Source organism: Oncorhynchus clarkii, chromosome 20 (assembly GCF_045791955.1).
Source record: "Oncorhynchus clarkii lewisi isolate Uvic-CL-2024 chromosome 20, UVic_Ocla_1.0, whole genome shotgun sequence".
NCBI lineage: Eukaryota > Metazoa > Chordata > Actinopteri > Salmoniformes > Salmonidae > Oncorhynchus > Oncorhynchus clarkii.
The window spans coordinates 84475865-84481025 of record NC_092166.1 but is presented as its reverse complement, the minus strand read 5'-3'; the positions used below and the strand labels follow the sequence as shown (position 1 = coordinate 84481025).

Here is a 5161-nt window from a genome sequence, read left to right as displayed (position 1 = left end):
CAGATCTTTTGCCAATATTGGGGCCAAAAGATCAGAATTGGGCTTCCTGTGTAAATGCAACTTAAGAAAAATTACAAGAAAAGGAACACTGGAAATATGCTGTCACAATGTGTGTTCTGGAATGTAAGTTATTTTCTGAAAGGAATAAATTTGTGAAGCTATTAAGATGTGTTGATTGGTGATTATTGATGCTGTCAGGGGGGGGGGGGGATTGGTAATTATTTAACTAGGCAAGACGGTTAAGAACAAATTCTTATTTACAGTGAAGGTCTACCCTGTCCAAATCCTAACCTGGACGATGCTGGGTTTGGTGATTCTTGATGCTGTCAGGGAGAGAGGGGGATTGGTGATCCTTGATGCTGTCAGGGAGAGGGGGGGATTGGTGATGCTGTCAGGGAGAGGGGGGATTGGTGATGCTGTCAGGGAGAGGGGGAGGTTGGTGATTCTTGATGCTGTCAGGGAGAGGGGGAGGGTGGTGATTCTTGATGCTGTCAGGGAGAGGGGGAGGTTGGTGATTCTTGATGCTGTCAGGGAGAGGGGGAGGGTGGGTATCAGAGGCTTTTCGGTCTTCCAAACTGGACATCAGCTTCTGCTACTAACCTTCAGCGGACTTTAACTGGGTTTTTACACTCAATCGACATCAAGTGCCAGCGCAATACTTATAGGCTTGAGGACCAAATACCCCTCGTGGTATCAAGCGGCACCGTCAACCGGGTGTTCGGAAGAAGCAACAGAAAATAATCATCCCCTTTCAATCATTTACTTGCCCAGTCAGCCCTCCGGGACAGAACCACAGGAACCACCTTTACCAGCGCTTCATTACTATTCCTCACTGTGGCACGAGGGTGGGGGTCACAGTCACCCCACGGGGGATTTGAGTGTGACTGCAGCAGGTGGGTATGCTCCTTTTTGAATTTCATCAAGTTGACATTCAGTGATCCGTGCCCAGTGGGAACCTAGACTTCTTCCCTCCGTTTTATGGTTCCGCAGCAAATCAATGGGTGTGAATGGTACTACCCACATCAGATGTAGGTCTCCCTCCCCAGACAAGCTGGAGATGCCTCTCCCCACTTCATAGGGCATGAGCAAGATCCATGCCCCGCTACGCACCCCAGCCTGACCGACCCAGTCCTTAGAGCCAATCCTTATCCCGAAGTTACGGCTCTTTTTGGCCAACTTCCCTTACCTACATTATAACATGCCAGAGGCTTTGTTTGCCTTGGAGACCTGCTGCGGATACGGGTACGACCCGGCGTGAGATTTACACCCTCTTCCCCCGGATTTTCAAGGGCCAAGGAGATCTCACCGGACAATGCCGGAACCGTTACACTTTCCAGGGCTTGGGCTGGTCTCTCGGGGCGAACCCATTCCAGGGCGCCCTGTCCTTCACAAAGAAAAGAGAACTCTCCCTGGGGCTCCCACCAGCTTCTCCAGGATCGGTTGCATTACCGCACTGCATGCCTCGTGGCGCCCGTCTCCGCCAGTCCGTGGACATTCTGGAAGTAATTGAGAAAAATTCATGTAAAAATGTGTGAGATGAAAATGGACAAACTTAAGGGTGTGAAATATATTAGGATAGTCGGTGGACATTCTGAACCTTGTTTGAAGTCAGTAGGTCACATGACCAAGGATTGAAATCTGAATGTAAAAAAAAAGTTTGTACTTTGTTTATGCTCCCTAACTAATTCAACTCAGAATACAAAATGCTGCTCACATTTCCACTTTTATTAGCTTTGGAAAGTGAATTAATGTCAAAATCATGAAAATAAGACCTGTGCAATGTTTTGTGCAATTTTTCCAACATCATGACACTTATTTGGAGTCTGTGGCTCAGGTGGTTTGAAAACTATTGAGGTTTTAAAGTGTGAATATCCAACTTGAAACTTGTGTAGTGCTAGGGCAAAACCAAAACGTGCACCCAGAGTGAGCCCCAAGACCGAGTTTGGGTAACTCTGCTCCAGAGCAACAGTGAACCTTTCTCTCCCGAAGACTGCACTCCATTGTCTAGATTTCCTTCTGGGCACAAGAGGGCACCGTTTTCCCGGAGATAAATTATAATTCTCAATCGTGCATTTTACCTCGACGTTTGGCCCTCGAGACATTCTGTAGGACCGTCGGTATGGTGCGTTCATATATTTAGACACGTCACAGCACGACACATGTTGGGTGGCTTTTCCGAACAACTAAAAAGCAATACAAACTGACATACATACAGAGGTGAATATGGCGGACGTTTCTGAGAGGACGCTGCAAGTTGCAATCGCTATTTCATTCGCAGTCGGTTTCCTTTCTGGATGGCAGGCCAACCGAGCGCGGAGGAAGTTCCTGGATTGGAGAAAGAAACGACTGCAGGATAAACTCTCAGAAACACAGAAGAAACTGGACTTGGCATGAAAGTGAAGTAGGGTGTGTAAGTAATTGACCTATGCGTTGATTGCTTGTAGCTACATTGTATCAAACATGTTGTAACAGACATGTTAGATAACTGGAAACGTTGCATTAGGCCTAGCCTACATTCAGTGTACAAATGGCACAAATTCTGATTTAACCTAGGTTTGTTGAAAGGGTTGCAACCTGACATTTTAGCCTCGCAATCCATGGAGTCAGTTAACTTTTTATTATTTTCACAAGGGGGAAATACGAAATAATCCTATAATAAGTGGTTGAGTTGATTTCTTTGGTAGCCTAGCCTTAGTTTACAGTTGGGCATAATTACCGCATGATGTAATAATGATTGTTCTTCTGTTTTCAGGTCGTCACCAAAATACATGTTCAGCTGTCAGATCATGGACTTCCAATACAAGGATTGGGATCGTTGTCACAACCCGCAGAACTGAAGCAAGATACAATGACAAGCTTCTGAACATGTTTTGTGATTTGGTGACCGTGTTTTGCTGGGTGACAGTGTTTTGCTTCGAGACTACTGCCGTTTTTACGTTTTAATAAAAGTACGTGTTTTCTTACATCCTGTGTTTTGAAGATGCCTATGGTAGTTTACTGTCTTTTATATAGTGTAACTATTGTAACCAAATCCATTGCGCTGATTTTTCCCAATCCCATATCGACCTTACGCACAGGTGGAGATGTGAGAGGATTTGTTACTCCTATGTCATACCCTTTAAATATCCACAAGTGCATTGGGCAGTTTGTGTATAGGGCTCAGTTTGGGATGGGGCAGTATCAACCACCACTCTTATGAGCACCTATGTGAATTTAAATAAAATATATATACATACATTTATGGAAGAGAGATTTTATTGTACATACAAAATCAGCCAAGCGGACTAAAATCCAGAGTTCAGAGTCTGTTCAGTCTGCTACAATCAGCAATTTATGCTGTGATATAAGAATGCATGTGGATTATGTTAGCAATGTTCTCCAATATAACTAGGGGACTTTTATTTTGAAGGAGGAAGTATTTGATCAAGGAACCTATTTTACCCGGAAGTGATTCCGAGTGGTGTCATAAGTATACTGAACAAAAATATAAATTCAATGATTTTACTGAGTTAAAAGTACATATAAGAAAATCGGTCAATTAAAATAAATTCATTAGGCCCTATTCTGTGGATTTCACATGACTGGGCATGAGCACAGCCATGGGGGAACCAGGCCCAGCCAATCAAAATGAGTTTTTCCACACAAAATGATTTTATTTTAGGTAGAAAGACTTTATTATAGGTAGAAAGATTAGTGGTCCTGGGCTGGTGTGGTTACATGTGGTCTGCGGTTGTGAGGCCGGGTTGGACGTACTGCCAAAATCTCAAAAACTAATTTGGAGGTGGCTTATGGTAAAGAAATGAACATTACATTCTCTGGCAACATCTCTGGTGGACATTTCACACTCCCTAAAAACTTTTGTGTGACAAAACTGTACCTTTTGTCTCCAGCACAAGGTGCACCTATGTAAAGACCATGCTGTTGAATCAGCTTCTTGATATGCCTCACCTGTCAGGTGGATGGATTATTTTGGCAAAGGAGAAATGCTCACTAACAGGGATGTAAGCAAATTTGTGCACAACATTTGAGATAAATAAGCATTTTGTGTGTATGGAAAATTGAGGATATTTTATTTCAGTTCATGAAACCAACACTTTATATGTTGCGTTTATATTTTTGTTCAGTGTAGTTAGATGCTAGCTGTGTGTTCACATTCTGTGGGTCCCAGCTTATGTTGGGGTAGGAAGATATGGTAACTTTGAGGAGGTAGATGTGGTGGGGGGGATGGAGTGTAGCAGTATCATAACTAGGTGTTGACCCAGGAGTGGCAATGTGAGTGGGGGAGAGAGGAGCGGGAAGGCATTTTTCTTCGCCACATGGTCAATCCGACATTGCATTGGCCGTGCAGCACTGACGGTGATACGAGGCTGCAGAAGTCAGGGCATTCATACATAATGCACTTAGTAGAGCTGTTGTGAAGGAAGTTGTAAAGGAAGTGAGTTTGTGTTTAAACATGACCTCCCGCTCCCCCACCTACCATCAACCAATCATGTCAATGTGGCGCGTTACGGAGCCCTCTGCATTGTTCAACAATTTGGGAGGCGCATGGCGATGTGGTACGGAGCTTGAGTTGGCCTCTGCATGCATCCGGAGGCTACGCAATTGCGTCACACGAAGCATCTGACCACATTTGTCAGATCGAGCATAAATTGGCTTTGAAGCCTGGCCTGTAATATTGCAGGCGTTAAATTGAGGATAGGAGGACATTGGGTGTAAACATATTTTCGCTTGTAATAATTTTGGGCTCAAATGACAGGCAGAGCGAAATAGCAAGGAGGCTGTCGTGGTTTCTCTATCCCAGCTTCCTGCAACTATGAGTGTAGAAGCCAATTCAAAGCCAATGTATGCTTGATCTGTACATGTGATCGGAGGCTCAGTATGAGCGTGTGACCTAATTGTGGAGCCTCTGCAGGAATGCGCCTCCCAAATGTTGTAATAATGTGGAGGGCGCAGTATAGCTCCGCATTGACATTATCGGTTGATGGCAGGTGGGGGCGGGAGGTCCCGCACAAACTCACTTCCTTGACAATGTCGGTCACCACAGCTCTGCGCTGCTCAGCGAAGCCCAAGACGTGTGGATGGCCTGGTTTCTGCAGAGGCCATATCACCTAAACGCTGCAGGGCCAATGCAGACCTTCGGATTGACCATGTAATGCCTTTT

The 5161-nt window shown here is 44.8% G+C and overlaps 1 long non-coding RNA gene across 1 annotated transcript; it reads left to right on the top strand.

Moving 5' to 3' along the window:
• The first annotated feature begins 2113 nt into the window (after window positions 1–2113).
• On the top strand, window positions 2114–2965 carry LOC139375736 (uncharacterized). Its single transcript, XR_011627838.1, has 2 exons — window positions 2114–2410; window positions 2753–2965. It is a non-coding gene; the product is annotated as an uncharacterized lncRNA (long non-coding RNA).
• Window positions 2966–5161: the final 2196 nt, after the last annotated feature.